General features: G+C 37.3%; 1 protein-coding gene across 2 annotated transcripts in view; it reads right to left on the bottom strand.

The window, feature by feature from the left end:
- Nucleotides 1-19,766, bottom strand: part of cdh8 (cadherin 8) — a 146,352-nt gene that overhangs the window by 29,460 nt on the left and 97,126 nt on the right. The window lies entirely within an intron of this gene.

Raw genomic sequence — 19,766 nt, 5'->3', positions numbered from 1 at the left:
AATTATATTATACTTGTCAGGTCATTTCATTTTATTGAGTGAAGGTCTTTAAATGTTGTGGTCTCTACATGATATAGCTCAAAGCACACATATATCACTATCTGGGCTTTAGCTGTTACTGAATATTCAAAATATTATTGCTAAGTAATAATCACTTTTTGCAGGTGTTTGTCAAAACCAGCAAATGGAAATGATTCAAATCACTGTTTATTGGAATTGTTTGACAAAAAAAAAAAAAAAAAATTCTGTCAACATTTACTCATCTTCATGTTGTTCCAAACCAATATGACTTTCTTTCTTCTGTGGAACTCAAAATAAGTTATTTTTAGGGCTGGGAATAGATAAAAAAAAATAACTAAATGCACAATTTGCTGTAATTAATTGCAATGAATTGCATTTCCGCCAAGCTTATAATCATCAATATTTAAACGTAGAATCACCTAATTAAATTAAACAACACAGAAAATAAAGGAACAGAAAATAGCCCTATATTAAAATAATATTAAACATCAATATATTATTCTTCATTCAGTTCCTTGCAACATAATACGATTTAACAGATTAACATTATTTAATCTAATTATCAAAATAAAGTATAGTCCAACAAAGCTATTATTACCAGAGCATGTGATCAGAGCAGGTAATTTTACCATTGTTGTCCAGCATGGCTATGCCAGCTCAGTAGGGCTATTTCAAACAGAAGTCTACTACTGAGAGATTTCACATTTGAGCGGACTTTGCTTTTCCAGTGCGTGATCGGTAAATGATTGGAGGGTTTTGGCCGTGAACGACAGAGCAGAACGCGCAGCGCAAACACGGAGCAGAACATTGAGCAGAGAGCGCAGCAGCGCGCCGACACACACACACACACACACGGACGCACGCACACACGCACGCACGCACGCACACACACACACACACACACACACACACACACACACACACACACACACACACACACACACACACACACACATGCACACACGCGCGGAACAGAGAGCACGGCGCACACACGGATCGGAAAAGACCCGCTCGTGAAACCTGATCGCCGAACACGAAAAGGCAGGGCGGCATCTTTTCGGCTTATATTTTTGGCCTTTTTTCTCTCTTTCGGCCAAAAACCGAAAATGCCATTTTTGGCCGATAATTTTCGGCAGAATTTTAAACAAATTAGGCCATTTCTTGACACCAAAGCTGCCAAGATTTTCTTATATACTATGGTATTTTCACATATTGAGTATTGTTTCATAAACTGGTCATTAACTAGCATAACTACTCTTAAACGTATTGAATCACTATTTAAGAAAGCCATACAAACTTTATGGATAAAAAGGCATTGTCATTTCACCATTGTGATATTTTAGATAGACATACATGTTTAAGCTTTGACAATTTCAAACGTTTCAAGTATAGCCTACTTGTCTGGTATATAAAGTGTTGCATAATGAAAATGAAAAGTAGTTATTTTTTACTAATTCTGGTGTATTTTCATACAACTATGTTCATGAATATGCATGGTCCCCATAAAAAAAAAAAACAAAAAAAAAAACATTGGTATTTCAATTCAGCTTTGCTAATTGTACAAAGCATCTTTGTTTTGTCAAACGCGCCATCAGGCAACTTTTTAAATCCAAACATTCCTCCTAAAACTCCTTGTCCTTCTCCATGATGACTGGATTGAGATGGTGGCTAAAGAAATCTAACGTTAATTTTGGTCATGGCTTGTCTCGAAAAACGAAGACAATTTGGCGGTCGTCATAGGAGAAGTCACACTGCGGGACTGTGAGTCAAATCTTCTGACACTGCCAGAATTTCATCGGAGGTAAAATTTGATCGCAGCGGTCATTAATCGGCTGACGGTGAATATGTCAAACTAACGATCAAAGACTTAGCCTAGGATAAGATGAATCTTTTAGGATTTGCAAAATGTGTCTCAGACAGCCAAAATCATAGCCAAAATCACACAGTGTGCACCCGGCTAAAGACATTCTGCTGACTATAGGTAACTTTGAAAATAACTAGTAACTTTCATTCGAGTTTCTGAGAGTAGACACTAGAGTAGACTGTCTGCTTAATATCTGCTAACACTTTATTTTGATGCTCCCCCAACAGACATTCTGACTTGAAGTAACTTTGCAAGTCCAAGCCTTATTAACCTAACCATAACCAAACAGTCTAGTCTACAACAGTCTAAATGCTATAGATAGTGTTAGTTGACATGCAGTGGCAAAGTTACTTTAGAATATCTGAAGTGGACTATAAATAAAGTGTAAACCTAAAGCATTTACTATACATTCAGTTAACCATTAATTATTGGCTTATTTCTGCTTATTATTCCTTCAAATGTTTGATAAGTTGAAAATAATAACATGCCCTTAATGCATCTTCAGTCAAAGGGATATTTCACCCTAAAATGAATGTACAACATTTGAACAACACAAAGGTGATTATGACTTTTTACGGTGAATTACCCTTTTAATTATTAATTACTGGTTTGTTAAAGCTTAACAAATGCATAGATAATGGCTAATATGTCTTACTATATTCAGTTAATCATTTAAAATAAAGTGTTGCAGAATAAACAAGCAAAACAATAACATTTCAATAAAACATGTGTATTACTGAGTTACTCTGATAAATTGTGCAGGAGAATTTTAGAAGTAATCCGTTCATTCGAGAGTTTCGTGTCAGAAAACAAAGCAGAATAATACCAGTCTGCTCATCTAGTTAACTAAAAATATTTCAAAGATCTACTGGGATCTGACAAAATGTGGCAGATCCAGTGATAACTCCATCCTCAAACACTTGTTGTGTCAACTTGGTACCTTGTAAACATGGCTTTGTTTCCAGGTGAAAAAAAAACAAAAAACAAAAAAACACCTGTTTGTCTTTACTCCAGGAAATACAGAAAAGTCAGCCAATTAGATTAGAGCTTGCCAGTTTTGTGTGCTTCAGACAGTCAGTTAGAGGACCGCTGGAGGTCCATAGGCATGCTGTCTGAGGTTGATACTATCAGTTCAGTGACTGAATGTGATGAAGCTGGCAAGAGCCCACGTAGGTCTTAAGAGGATTCTGGTCTTTGACTTGAGCACTCGGAATGCGGTCACACACCAACATCAGGACCTCTGGCCAATATCTAGATTCCGATCAATAAACAGAATCACAGACCTTTAAAAAAATCATTGGCATAGTTTCATGTAGCAATTCCCATATCCACAGAAATTCTTCACAGTTTCTATCATTTCAAAGCAATGTCAGGCAAAGAGATCTGGGATAATGAGTGGTTCTATGGCTTAAATGGGCTTGTTTTGGGTGTGCAGCTGAGCTAGGCAGGAACCGTGGCTGGAAAAATGGGTATCACATCATGGTACCACTCAGCTTCCTGCTGAAAGCTATTTACTCATGTCATCTGCTGAATCTGTGGCATCTGGAATGGGATCACAATTGGAACTTTCAAAAAAACAAAAATGGCTTCAGAATTTGGCACCAAAAAGACTTGTATAACATTACATATAGTACCATATGCAATAATAACTTGCGTTTAAAACTACACATTAATAATATAACATAATAATAATCCTTAAAACCTATATAATTCGCAAAATAATAATGTTGCTATGCATGCATGCAAGCATGCAAAAAAAAAAAAAAAATCCACTCTGGGTGCACAGTGGTGAACAGGTAAAAAATTATACTGTCACAGAACAAACACAGACCAATCAGTATCAAGTACTAATATATACAGTAATAATAAAATATCCATTTATGCGAGTACAAAATATGCAATACGATTGTTAATTGCATTTGAAAAACAATAACAATGTGACTGTTATTATTGGTTTCCTTTAATTTTTCGATTTGATGGCCCCCCTGCCAGAGCCACCATCTGTAGAACATGGGGAACCAGTGTTAGTCTGGAGCCCTGTTAATTATTATTCAATTATTTTAATATACAATTTTAAAGGGACACAATTCTTGGAAAAGATTATAAAGAGCCAAAGAGTCAGTTTGACTCGTGCAATACAATGTGAATGTTAAAATAACAGACCCATGCCAGCAGCTGGAATGATTGAGTCAAGTTGACCCCCGTGATTGAAATGCATTGGTCAGACATGTATTACCAGTCTTGAAGGCTCTCATCAAAGAGCCATCATTCTCCTCAAATTGCAGCCTAAACCAACCGGCAGGGATAATAGCTCAGGCTTGCTCAGGAACTGTGAATCACGGTACAGGAGGCAAGTCAAAATGTCCACTAGAGTCCGCTGAAACATGCTGGACTGAGGCCAATTTGCGCTCATAACAGCAATGCTTGTCTCGTTGTCGATACAGGTGGACATTTACGACAAATGCTAAAAGCTATCAGCAGGAGAAGGATATCAAGGTGTGTGCATCCCCGCCTGTCATATGGAAGGGTGTAATTTTCAGGCCGCCACTCATTCCTGCATGATTTACAGCTGGAGGTATAATTGAAAAGGGTGTTTTCTCTGTGTTGTTTATCAAGGGACATGAATGTTGCTGAGAGGCTTAGTGAAGGAGACTATAAATAATAAAATAGTCTCATCTAGCACTCTATCCACCTGATCTGTTCTGCTAACGGCTATTCATTCACATTCACACTCAAAACATTGGATTTTGTAAAGGGGAAAGTATTGGCACATCTGATGTACCCACATATTGCGTTCTGTTTATCGTATGACAGGCTTTGCCAGCTAAAGGAATGACTGGTTGCTTTTAAAAGGCCAGCGAGGAAGACATGAGAGACTCTACTTACGGCTGTCAATGTTTTGAAATCTGATTCCTTCATGGAAAAGAGGCCTCAGGCTGATGTAGTGTAAGTGACCATCGCTTTGGTGCCACAATTAATGGCCTTTGATGAGACAGCAAGACAACTAACACTTAACACAACATGCTACCAGCCTGGGGTGAGTTAATGTGGCAGCAGGGCGGCAAGGATTGTAAAGTATGTGTTTGTGAAAGGCATTTGAGGCAGAGGAGAAAAAAAAAAAAAGACTTGTGTAACATAGATGCTTGAGTGCAGTCCTTGACAAGCTGTTTACAAGAACCACAGGAACAAAACAATTAAGAGTGTCCTTTGCTTGCTGCTGATGGCTTTGACATATGCAGCCATTTTGAAGTGCCATGTCATTGATTCATTTTAATTAGTTCGTAGGAAATGTGTGCGGGATTTGTGTAGGATGCTGTCAAGTAATTTCTAGACAAATTGCTACACTTCACATTTTTAATTGTCCCCTAGATAGTCAGAACAAAATGGAACAAGACAAGAGTAAGTTACACTGAGAGGGACAATAAGTCAAGAGGACATGGTGAAGGTGGACATTTTTTCTCACATTCCAAGCGCTGTTTGTAAGAACAAGTCAAATAAAAATAAAGTTGATCTAGTTGCATTGAAAATATATAACAAGTAAGACATGAGGCCTGTCAGAACGGTGGCATGTGCTGTCAAACCAGAAAAAAATACCGCCTGGAGTTCTGCTCTCTTCTGTTTCATTCTCACTTAGAAAAAAAAAAGCAAATGACAGAAAGGCAAGTAAACAAGTCACATACTAAAAAATACCTACATGGGAAAATATTCCTAATCGCCATATGCCTTTATACACTTTAACCACATATATGATATTGCTGCTCTGTGTAAATTAAAAAATTCTGAAAACATTTCAAACATTGATAATAATAAGAAATGTTTTTTGAGCACCAATCATCATATCAGAATGACTTCTGAAGGATCGTGTGACACTAAAGGCTGAGGTAATGGCTGCTATATCAGCTCTGCAATACAAAAAAAAAAAATCACATTTTAAAAATGTATTAACATAGAAAACACGTAGTAATAGTATTTCACAATATTGCTGTTTTTGTCACAGGTGGTGACATGAAGGTAAACGAAGATGATGAATATAATTCCAACACAAAATTTAATGACGATAATCCGACGAATAAACAAACAGGAAGGGCGCAACACACACTAAATGTAACATAGACCGAAGATAGAATGAATGTGAGGGATCAACAAACACAAATAAGGATAGTTAATAGGACACAGCAGAAGCCAATGAACACAAATGAGGAGCGGGAAAACTGAACAAAGGATCAGACGATGAGAATTGAAAACAAACTAAAAGTCCATGATGATGACACTAACAGAACATAATGGTTACAGTTTTACTGTGTGTTTGATCAAATAAATGCAGCCTAACAGACCCCAAACTTTTAATGGCCTCGTGCCTACGACTGATCACAGCCGTGCTGATATATAGAGCCATATCGTTATACATATCATATCTGTATAGTAATATATATATATATATATATATATATATATATATATATTTATATATATATATATATTTCTTTTTTGTATGTGTGTGTGTGTGTGTGTGTGTGTGTGTAATTATTAATATTATTAATAATGTAATGTCATAAGCCATGCCATACATGTGGTCGAAGAGAACATTTCTGGCCCTCCAGTTGACTTGACGTACTGGGTGTACTACAGCTCAGTTTTTGGCTGTGTCTAGACTGAGATAAGTATTGAAGCACTCATGAGAATAAATGACACATTGAAGTGATTGTGATCATCACAAAACACGCCGGTCAAGTCTGCACCCCCTCACCAGAAAAAGTGAAAAGAGGAAAGGATAGGCGATAAACGGCAGCACTGAGCAGGTGTCTCTGTGTGTGTGGTGTAAAGGTGAGGCAATGAGCTAACGGTGTGTCTGACTTCCTGTAAGCATGATGGGACCATCAAAGTTGACATATAACTATCACGGTGTGTGCAGAGCAGTCAGACAGGGATGAAAAGCATCACGGTCAAAGGAGTTGGGAGGACGTGGGAGTGGACGGAGGCATTGATCTCCCTGCCATAGTAACGGCACCTAACATAGCACCTCTGACATGACAATTGCACACGATATGGATGCAGTGATGGCTTCGGCTACACCCTGACTGGTAGCATGAAGGAAAAGGGAATCTCACAAACCAAACCTTTGGCCTCAGACAAAATGGCCTGGGTGAGAAGGGTTAACACATTTGCTGAGAGCTTCTCAAAGGTAAGACCAAACCCAGCGAACGTGACTGGTGAGTAAATGTTTCAGTCAGCCATAGGAAGCGCTCCTGGTGCCTTCTGACAAGCAATCCATCAAAGGGAACACACATACTCTCATATACACCAATATACACACCTGCACACGCATATACCTGCAGGGATTTGTTAAAATAAATGATGGATAAAAAGAAAGGAAAAACATAGAAGATGAATGGGTTTTCTTAAGTATCTGATTAAGTGTGGCATTTAAAAAGTTTTTTCTTCGCCATAGGTGCTTACAATTAGCCAAAATACCCGAGTTGACACCGTAGCTCTTGTAAGAACCAAACATAAGTGATGTCAAAGATGCTTGGATTGCAAAAAAAAAAAACTGAATTCTTCAACAAAACTGAATGATGCAACAGGTTTAAGCACAAAAACCTGTTTTAAATGTTTGGAGTGTAGCTTTGGGACAGGAGGAGTGAGATGATAGCGATTTTCATAAGTAGAGGAGATGTTCAGTGGAGCACAGGCCTGCTTTAATGGGCCAGTCCCCTGTGAGAACCACAAAGACTTCATGCAGTAGAGATTTACCGTTTGATCTCTCCATCTTATCTGTTTCTTTTTCAAATGACCTTGCGGTGCAGACTTTTATGCCTAGCCTTTTATTCTGAGCCATGATTGGATGCTCCTCTAAGCTTAGATCTGCGCTGTGTGATGGATGCATTTCCCTCACATTTATGTCCCCCCAACCCAGACAGCCACCAATGAATCTTCTGTGGTGCGACCCCAGTAAGAAGACCTTTCATGGAGACCTTTCCTCAAACACCTTTTTTTCCTCACACATCATCCCGGTTAGCCCGAGCAACACAAATGCGTTTGAGCTCTGGTTGTCCTTCACTTGAAAAGCCTATGTGTAATGGCACACCGAGAGATCTTGATCACATGCTTCTCTGTTGTTGTGCAGTTACTCTGAATACTGCCGCTCATCAGAATATACACCAATAAAAGGACTATAAAGAGCAAATAAAAACACATTACCCACAGGATGCAATCAGCGCTTTTAATTTGGGAGGGCAACGCTGAATGCCTATGGGGAGTACATACTGCTGCTATGCCATTGCTTAATAACGTTCATAAAGAGAGAGAGAGAGAGAGAGAGAGAGAGATAGAGAGAGAGAGAGAGAGAGAGAGAGAGAGAGAGAGAGAGAGAGAGAGAGAGAGAGAGAGAGAGAGAGAGAGAGAGAGAGAGAGAGAGACTGTGGATTTATCGCTGTACTAGGAAGATGATGGAAATTAAGAGCGAAACACAGAGAAAAGTAGAAATAGGAGCACAATGAAATAAGGTCCTAGGGTGAGGAGTGAAAGAGAAAGCCTTGACGCAACATTAAATATCCACACTGTGTCTCTTGCATAATTAATAGACGAAGGAGATTTTGAACAGAGGGCCGTCTGTGAGAAAGCGGCCAGGCGTCATATCAGATATAAATAAGCAGTGCCACCGGCAAGAGTGTAGATTAGAACACTCAAGCATTCACCAAAATCTCAGCTGTCCTCTACCGAATGCTGCTCATGTAAGGCATCTGATCTAAAGAGGTACAGAAATCCATAGACAAATTATACAAATTTTAAATTGTTTAATATTTGAGCAGAGTGATGTAAAATAAGAAATATATAAATCTAATTAAATTAAATAATATTATGTTATAATATCATTTGACACAGCTTATACAAATACATTACATTATGAGACATTTCGAGATCACAAATCAAATATGCAATTTTGTGACCATGCAAACTTTATACAATGTCTGCGCCAAAGAGGCATTACAAGTGTTGTGTTTTGGGATGTACCAATGCAGATAAGAGTCTCCATAGACTCCCGCCATTCGAGCCACTGAGTACATTTGGTTTAAATTTAATTTTCAAAAAGAAATGTCCCAAAGAAAACCGCTAAAGTCTCATAAGTTTGGCGACAATCCTTTTGTAACATACTGCTTCACAAACAAGGGATCTTTTCAACACTGGATTTTCAAAAAGGTTGATTCTGAAAGATGGGTCAATAGCAACTATTTGCGCGCAAACTTCAGACCCAGACAAAGTATCACACGTCATATGTTGTCCTTCCAAATTGCCTTTCTAAAATAGCCTGTTGGGACTTTGTACAGCTAATGTTGACAAAAATGCTACCATCGTCTTTGCCTATTTTCACTGATGCTGCCCTCGCGTGCAATCAGAATTATTGTAAAAAATAACCTTTGAATAGCCTTTGAAGTCGCCCACTTGAATGCGACAAGCTACTTACAGTTTCTATTATTTTCAGTGGGTGCGATTGTCCTGTATTGTTGTTGGAATATGAGCACTTGAAGCAATGCCCTCTTCTTGAAAGGGGGCCAGGAGCACCAGCTCATTTGCAATTAAAGGGACAAAACACAAAAACAGCGCATTTTTGGAAATTTTAACATGTAATCCACCTTATTTTATTTTTCAAGTAAGATCTGGCAAGCCCATTTGTAATTTGAATGTGTCTGGCTTCAGGTGTCATTCGCTTCCAGTTATGTTTAGCTGTACAAAACAGCGTGTTATGCTGCTTGATATGCATTTCTTACCATGTTATTATAATGTACTGTCTTAATTATACGCACGCTCATTTGTAGCGCACATTTTACATTTTTCTGCACTTAATCGTTATTTCCTAAAAGTGGATAATAAATCGTAAGTCTCGCACATTCATAGAAAACACCTTACTTGAGCGTTGAAAAATATGTGGATCCGTGGGGTATTTTGAGCTAAAACTTCACATGCACACTCTGGGGACATCAGAGACTTATTTTACATCTTGTAAAAAAAGGCATAATAGGACGGACCCCTTTAAAATAAAATTTGAAAATATACAAAACATAGTGGGGTTCTCACCAATTTGGATACCACATATTTATTAAGACATGCCATGAATCTGTTTGCACTACTCAGTCAAATATTGCATTGTATAGTTCAAGCGATTTATTGGCTGAATAGAAGCTACTGCAAATATGTTAAGCTTCAACAGTTTTTGAAGGTTCTTGGCTGCATTTCATGGCTTTTGTTCCGAGGTAATTTGCAATCTGCAGTAAATCAGGTCAATTAAGGCTACTGCAACTGCAACGACTACTCCATCTCATATTGGAGAATCGCAAAATTGCGTGTATCTCTCATTCAGCTCACGTTTAGGATGAGGGAGATAGGTCTGAGTGATGTGAGGTTAGCTTCACCTCCATGCTTTCCCTTATCATGAGAGACAGATAATGTCAGTGTCCACCTCAGTGCTGATTACACTGTCATATGGCATCAGTGTCACTCTCTAAGCCAACACAATACCCCCCTGGGCCCATTAGTGGTGGCCTGGGCTATTTATGGGCTCTCCTCATCGCCAAACTGCGAAAACATTCTCTCCTCTCTTTTTCATTGCCTGTTGTCTATTTCCACCCCTTCATCTTTTCTGCTGTTCTCCTCCGTGAAAGGGATAACTTTTGAAAAGCATACTGTATAAAAAAAGAAAAAAAAAAGAAAAAAAAATCTTGTCCATTATTCTTTTGAGTTCTGACATAATCATCAAATTTAGCTTTTATGCTAAGCACAATGAGTGGCATAATTTACTGTGCATGTGTGGGTTTTCGAAAATACATTCTGAGGTATTATGCTTAGCTCTAGTACATGAATACTGCACTGGTTTTAGTCTAAGCAATCCTTAATGGGTAGAAAGTTAGACACTAATAGCTCACTTTAAACCTTAAAAAAACATGGACACCATTTTGTCTTAGTGTTAAATGAATAATATAAATGTAAAAATGTAAATGAGAGCAGAAATTACAGTGAATATCTATGCTTCAAAAATGGAAAGACATATAGATGAAGTTAGCTTTTCATAAAGACCTGGGGCCTCATTTATAACCGTTGCGTACGCACAAAACAGGCCCTGAAAGAGGCGTACGCCACTTCCGACGCATAAGTTGTGATTTATAAAAACAAACTTGACGGGAAAATGTGCGCACCTGCACGCAAACTCTGACCCATGCGTACGAACGTTTTGGAGACGGAGCAGTTTGGCGACACCGATGGTGAGCTGGAGTTAAATGTCTTTTTGGTGACTTTTTTAGACAGAAAATCGAAATTAAATTATACATATACAGAAAGATAATTCAAATATAATTTCACTCACCAAGCCACTTGAAGCAAATATCCACATCTTAAATGTCCGCGCCAGCGAGCGCGTTGGGCCGTTTAGTGAAACTGACGCATATCTAACGGCAGATGAAGTAAAACTGTAAATCTTCATTATGAGTCCTAATCATAATAGGCTACAGTGCATGTTCACAATTATAGTTTAAATAAAATAATGATTTAAAATATGTTTTACTTCCGATATAAACATTTTGATTAAAATTGCCATTCTCATTAATGGAGTTAAACACTAAAACTAGCCTACATTAAATTTACTGAAAAGTTCATATATATTTAGCCTATATATATAAATAGCCTATACATATTTGTTGTGGATGCAATGCTTTTGAACACTTTTCCTTTGGCATGTTGTGTTTTAATGTTTTAACTACAGAGATAATTGCTTATCATGATAATAACAGATTGTGCAAATATAATGCACAACAAGGTCTATCTATGTTTCCATTAAAAATATAAATCAATTAAAAATACTATTTGGTCAGTGGAAAAGATTGAGAAAAACTTTCTCTGAAATGTATTTTACACTATTTGATTTAATTATTCAAAAACAAGGCAAGGATGGGCTACTAAATTATTTTTATTAATGTAATGTGACGGCACATCCGTATTTCATATTTTCCTAATGTCTTGTACCGTTAAACATGTTATCACGTGGATGAATAATCATATGCAAATGATATGCAGATGAGGATATGCATAGTAAAACTAGGCGTTGTAAGCTCCATATATGGTTATTTCGGGGAGGAGACGCATGTGCGCACAATCTTCCGCTGAGTGGTATTTATGAAGTGAATCCTGCGCAGGTTCGGGCGTACGCACGGTTTTATAAGTCTGAATATTTTTTTGCGTACGCCATTTTGGGCTTTCAGGCGCACGTACACTTTTAGTAAGGATCCTACGCACAGTTTTATAAATGAGGCCCCTGGTATTCGTCAAAATAACCAGAAAAAAAAAAAAAATTCCAACAATACAAAAGGAGAGTTGATGGAAATGGATTTAACTGTCTATTGTACTTTCATCTCTTTTCATGAGCAGTTGAACATGACTGCAGTAGGATAAGGGGCAGAGTCAGTGGAGTGGAGTAGGATCATTTTGTAAGCTCTTTTTTCATGATTCACATTTTATGTATGGCACTGATGTCCAGCCAGCGAGAAAGGTGGTTTCAAAGAAAACGTGCTGAAACCAGTAATACAGTAGCACATTTACGGGAAGAATTGCTTACATCTTATTCACCAAGGCCATTTCAACTGAAAATCCATTTCACTCACACCTGTTGCAAAACCTCTGTGGATTTATACGTCAGTATATACATATAATAGTAACTGAGGAAGAGAGTCAGGCTTTATGCAAAAAGAAGTCTAGCCCCGTTGTAATAGCAACAGCTTGTTTCTGAAAATGCTATGAAACGGGAGGAAAAGAAGTGAGATCTTTTCACAGAGAAAGGATCATTATAACATAATCCTATGATATAGCTATTGTATATTCTGTTATAATGATCCTTTCGCTGTGAAAATATCTAACATCTTTAACTATGTTACTATAACTAATATATATATATATATATATATATATATATATATATATATATATTATATACATAATTACATTTTGCCCCCAACACACACACATTTCTGCTGACCACTATCTCGTGGTCTTTTCTGGAGATGACTAGACGTGGTTTGGCTGCAGTGGGTTAACTCACTGACCCTCAAACCCAGCTGAGGCCATGGGCAAACCTCAGTGTGGAGTCTGACCAGCAGATGTGCTTCCGCAGCGGCCCAGCTGCACACCATGTTAAAGGCCCAGCACCCCCTACTTCCTCCTCCATCTGCCACCGCCACAAACCACATTACATGCTCAAGTATGAAACCGTAAACCGTTGGAAACTACCAGAGAAATATCCCAGCTAACAAAAATGTGTTATGACAACATTTTGCTAATGTTCCCATTGAGCTATGAAAATATTTCTGAATGAATGTTCTCTGAACGTTCAAAACATCCAGTTTTTTAAAATGTTTTAAAAAGGTTTTTTTATTTGTATTTTTTTTGGTATGCTAACGTTAAACCCAAAAAATGAAAATGCATTTCGTTCCAAACACGTAAGACTTTCATTCATCTTTGGAACACAAATGAAGATCTTTTTAATAATATCTAAGCGATTTCTGTCCCTCCATTGACAGTTACGCAACTGACACTTCAAAAAGAGATCGTAAAACAAATCCATATGAATTGAGTGGTTTAATCCAACTTTTTTTACACATAAATATTCATCAAAGCACACATCAGTTATAAATAGAAGTTCAAACATGCTTGCTTGACGTGTGAGAACCAACAAGGTTCATTCACGTGTATTACGCAGCATGTTTCAGCTTCCGCAAGAGGTTTGTTCTCACGTGTCAAGATGGTTTGGTTGAGCTTCTATTTATGTTTGCTGATCAATATTTATGTGACTAAAAGCCCAAATTAAATTTGTTCATCATAAAGCGATTGTGTCTCTTCAGACAATTTTGGATTGAACCACTCAATTCATATGGATTAGTTATAAGATCTCTTTACAGACTTTTTGAAGCACCATAGTGGTAGATGTGGAGCTGTCAATGGAGAGTACAGAACTGACAAAATAAATAAATGAAAAATAAATGAGTATGAATGAAACAGACATTCTATTACTTGAAAAATATTGGAAATACATTTTTCTCCAGTGTAGAGAAGTGTACAGTAGTTTTGTGTTCTCTCACAGTGAATGCATACGATTTTCTGACAAAAAGAAAGAAATTGCCATGACACTTTTTTATCATAACAATTTAATATTTCATAATAAGAACTTTGTACATTTAACTTCTACACGTATCTACACTTAACCTATGTAGCACCCGTGCTATGTGATTTTTTTTTTATTTATTATTTTTTTTTTTTTTACATGCAGCCCTGCCTTTACCCTATACGCCAAAATGAGCTTAGCAACAAACATCGTCTACATCTGTCATGGCTTATTCAACAGAACATAACATATATAAAATTTGGCCAAGCAATCATGTATTTTCATGGTCTTGACAGGAATTAAGTCATTAGAGATACTGACAGCAAAATAGAATAATTAGAAGCTGGTAATTACTGTACAAAAACCTACGTACTGCCTATGGCTCTGAACATTTCATGTGAAAGCAGTCTCTAGTATTTTGGCGTGATACTGAATGTAAAGCATGTACCTCGGTATAATTAGATCACAACTCAAGCTGCCCTAGAGTGTTAAAGAGAGGCTACAAAAGTGGATGACTTTATCTGCAGAATGCTTAAACCATCAAAGCAGGGCAAACTAAGATGCAATATTAATAAAATAAGCACTTGACATGTTGCCCTGTACATTTCTTATATACACAACTTCTTCATTTCTTTTCCAGTTGTTTGTTCAACTGTATGTGAGCACGCCCTTCATAGCCTTGAATTCATATCAAGGCTCAACTAATGCTACAGCTATATTTCTTGGAGAGATTTAAGCATGTCAAGAAACTTTCGAGCCAGACATAATGTCTGCTTGCTCCTGGGTAGGCAGCTGAGGAAGCCTGCTCTGAAGGCAGTAATTTGTCAGATGCAGGGGTGAATGTAATTCAAAATGTAAATGTTTAAATCATGAGCTTCAACCATTAAAAGCTGTACTTTCAAGTACGGAACAAGAGTTAAGCAGGAATATTACAAGTTTAATACAAGTTAGGCCTAATCCACAGCACTTACCACAAACATGAACGAGCAAAAAAACTGTTACAGTGAGGCACTAAAAATAGAAATGAATGAGGGTAATCTGTAATCGTTAAAATATTCACTGTTTCAGTGAATAGCCACAAGATGTGAAAATGTGCATTAACATGATTTTAGTGAGAAAAAAGAAGGTTTAGTGAGAACCTTTTTTGGTGTAAAGTTATATGTAATTTTACAACTTCACTGACAACACAATAAAAGACAGCTAATGACAATTCAGAAGTAATGTTTTTAAATTATAAACTTTTCATCCACTTTAAGTTCCTAAGTGAGTATTTATTATGGAATCTAAAAAAACAAAACAAAAACACTTTTGACATAACCATGCGCAGGAATACACACCTGTAAAATAAACCCGTTTAAAAATATTCCAATACGTTTTAGCGTATTTAAGGCAGTGTGCAGACTGTAAATGTACATTGGCTGGTAACTTAAAATGTGTGAGCAGTATGCTGGAAATGTGTTATCTATTTCCATAAATATGCCTCAGAAAATAGCTTCCAAATCATTGTCAAAAATCCCCCTGACAAGACCTTATTTATTTTTTACCTGCCAGGAATATGGCGTGCATAATCAGAAATGTTATTAGAAGAACAGACCCCCTCGCCTGTTAGCCCTGTTACCGGAGCTCGTAATAACTCTGAAAATGCAAATGAACTCTGGGTAATCTATTAACGTCACTTCAATTTTATATCAGCACTCCAATTTAGCAGATCCTGACACATTCCTGCGCACTGTCTCCGTACACGGGTTCATTTTGCCAGGAAAGAGCGGGCACACAGCAAGCAGGGCGGAGGAGCCATGTGCCATCTGTCTATTCCCGACTTTATTACCCGACTCCATAATGAAGCCCCCGTCGCCGAGGCCTCACACACACTCGACTTTCAAATGACAAAAACAACTTTACCGGCTTTATTTTTCCTTGTAGCAATTATTGTCATTCACACCTTCTTCCGTGGAAGGGAGGCGGTATGGACGACTCAACGTTAATTACCCCAATAGTCACTTCAAGTAGACTTGCTAATTTCAACAATGTAACAATCCTCTTGTCAGCAGCAGAAGGCAGGGAGCTTTGTAATGCCAGCATATGGTTTGAAGACTTGAAGGGGGAATTCTCCTGCTTGTACTGGCCTTAGAGTCAAAGACCCCATTAGGGAAAAAACAGACCCCGTAATCCAATGAGATTTGTCCAATCCATGCGAATGAGTTATCATTGCCCATTGTGGACAGGCCAACGTCAGCGAGTAATAGTCTTAAATTATTCAAAGTTAAATTGAAAATTTGGATAATCTCTGGAATATACATACAATATTCTAGGGGGGAAACTTGCATCCATGAGTTTTCGTGAAATATTTAAAGTTGAGAAGGTGAAGCATTTGTCAGGCCTTTCAACTCATTTATTCTTTGGTCTCTCGAGGCTTTGATGATCTAAAGATCTTGGAGATTGCTGATGACATTACGCAAAGTAAAGTAGTATCTGAGCATTGTTTGTATTATATTATATGTATTATATTACATTATTTTACTTTGCTTCAATATAGTACCTTGAAAAAAATAATCAATATTCAATTTATAGTAATATATTCAATACCCGATAACAAGGGCAAGATTATTTACTTTTGATCACTCTCAAAGTAGATTCATCATGCCCAGTAGCTCTGTCTAAAAATTTTTTTTGGAAATGATGTGAATGTGAAAATAAAAGAGACTTGTCAAAAGAGAGAGAGAGCGAGAAAGCAGCTGGTATCGAGTATCGATACTGTGAAAAAAAGGAGCAGTGTTGGGTCTAATTTATTACAAGTAACGCAATTTACGTAATCAGATTACTTTTTTCATCTAACTAGTAATGTAATGAATACTTTTAAATTTACAACAAGTTACTTCTGAAAATAAATTATGCTAATTACTTTGTTTTCCCTTTTATTGACTGACACCTCTCCTGTCCCTATATGTTGAGATAAATCGTGAGTAAGTGCAGAGGCATTGTCTGCACACTGCACATTGTGAACATAATGGTTATTGTAGTTCTTGACTAAATGTTAGCATGCATTTACTTATCTCACTTCCCCAAACACAGATTCAGTATTCATCCAAATGAATAAAAACAGTGAAATGCAACTTATTATCATTAAACATGTTAAATTACACAAATATACCTTATGTATTTGATCTCACTTTATTAATCAGTGTATTTGCTGCTGATCTTTGATGATCCAGTTCAACCATACTAACAAGTATGTGTGTTTTTTTTACTGCTGAAATAAGGAGAATGGAGAATGCTGAAATTCTCCTGTGTCCAATTCTTCTGTGGTCCAGCATGGCAGCACAGCTGAAAGGCTTATTTGAGCTGACCCCTTTACTGTACAGACACAAATTTGGCTTATTCATTTCACTTTTAGTGTGAAAGGGCCTTTACATTTGCCAAAAATAGAACTTTTGTTTTTGTTATTAAAAACAAACAAGCAAGACCAGCCCAGGTGAGAAAAATGAATGCAAAATAAAAATTCAACAAACAATTTGTAAGTATTGCAATTAGTTGCTTTTTTAGGGAGTGACGCAATATTGTAAAGCATTACTTTTAAAATAAACTTTCCCCAACACTGAACATAAGTATTGATTATTGAAAGCAAATCTTTCGAATTCAAATGTATCGAAGTATCAACATTTTGACAAGACTGACGTACACACAGTCATCGCCAAATACTTTAATATTGAGTTTAACTTTCCACTTTTTAAAAAGTTGGCAGCCAGCTTTTTTTTTATAATTTTCACAAAAATGTCATGGCCCCCAGAATATTTAACTATACATATCTGAGCACGCAATATATCAAAATAAAGAACTATGTTCAGTGTTCTTCTACCTTAATACATGCTTGGTTTGATCAACACTTGACTGTGGGTAAGTTTCATTAAAAAAGCCACATTTTGAGAAAAAAATCTTAGAAAATCGCATTCTTTGTCAAAGGCTGCATCCAGATTAGATTCAGAACGATGATCAAAACATAGATGGAGTCGATCGAGTCCATCAACACCCCCAAAGGTTTCACATTCCTATACCTCGTCCTGGGTCGACATTTCATTCAGTAACATTAAGCAGTTTTGATTGATATGCGGTTTAATGTTGATGATCGCGTTATTTTACATAATCTGCTTACATGTGCTATCGCATGTTTCTGCTTCTTCTTCACATGTCTTTTGATCAGGAGATTCAGTACTCTTTCAGAAGGAGCCTAATAGCGCCCCCTATTACACATCTTCTGAACTTCAGGAACCCAAACAAACCTCACAACTTCTTCACAAAACTTATTGTCAGACCTTTATTAGAAAACAAATCATGCGACATCAGGGTGAGAAGTAAACTTCTGTGATTTGTGTACATGAGACAGGAAATAAAAGAGGCTTCCTCATTTGTCTGTTTGTTGTTTTTCTCTCCCAGCCAAAGAGCTTTTGATTCTCTCTATGAGTGTCTCCCACAACATAAATACTTTATAAGACCAAAACAAGTCATTGAGAATGCCTTTCAAGCAAACAAGAGAACATCAGCTAATGTTTAATTGATCAGCAGTGACAAAAGGAAAGAACAATCGTGAAAGAATTCAACTTCAGGCATCTTTTGCTGTATTCCCCTTCCTGCCCTCCTCCATCATCACTGTGCTTTTCACCCTCACCGTCTGCTGTATCCCACACTTCACTGTCAAATCCCACAGAAAACTACACGGAGGATTTCAATTGAGTGCATTAGTCTGAAAGCAGAACAGAGAGAAATACTCTCACCTATAGCTCCAATTCTGTATGCTCTAAGTGCTCAGAAAATATGACAGACCAAACGCAGAGGAGAAAATGCCCATATGAACAAGTCAAGGTTTTAAAGGAAACAAGGAAGCCCCGTGTTACACATGACTGGGTTATAATGTACCTGAAGAAGAGTGATATTCCCCCCAACTGCTTTCTACACTTCAAAAGAAAGCCTTGGGCCGGGAGTTAAAAAATACTTGAAGCACAGGGCAGCTTTAGTTCTGTTTTCCATTCATCATTTTATTAATGGCACTTCCTGTAACTCCATGTACTCTCATCTATAATCTATATTAATGAATACAGTTATCCTGTCTGCATTACTTCATGTAATGTATAAACCATAAACAGCAAAAACAAAACAAGTCATGAGTTTAGATTCTTTAAACGGCCATTTCTTTGCGCAAACGTTGATAAACACACAACAGCCTTCTGTATACTTTCCTGAGAAAATGGGATTTCTCAGCATAACACAACATGCAGTGCACATTGCAGCACAACACGGCTTTCAGAATGTCATGGGGGTTATAATGAATCCCTTAAGTGGCACTATTATGAGATTCCCTTCACCGCCTTACTCGTACTCAGGATCCATCTCAAGGTCAGGCACGGGATAGTACGGAGAAAGCTCACAAAGGCTTTGTCAACTGAGTATGAGCTCTATTTAAAACTAGTCTTAAGGAGACATTCATTAGAATGCATTGCTACAAATGCAAGATAACTTATGAATACATTACAGTATGTAGCTTGAAAAACAAAAAAAAACGTTTTTATGGTGAAACTGGAAAATCTCAGTGGTGGACCCCATTATGCTTCAATGCTGAACTTTGTTCACTATTCTGTAAGGTTACAACATGTCTGGACACCAGTATACATGTATTGTTGTATCAATCTTCAGACACAGTGATGAGAAATTCCTGTCAACTCCTATTTCTCTTTGTCTATTCTTAGATCA

This window comes from Phoxinus phoxinus (assembly GCF_949152265.1).
Source record: "Phoxinus phoxinus genome assembly, chromosome: 2".
Taxonomy (NCBI): Eukaryota; Metazoa; Chordata; class Actinopteri; order Cypriniformes; family Leuciscidae; genus Phoxinus; species Phoxinus phoxinus.
The sequence above is the reverse complement of the archived record's forward strand: the minus strand, read 5'-3'. Positions and strand labels throughout refer to the sequence as shown.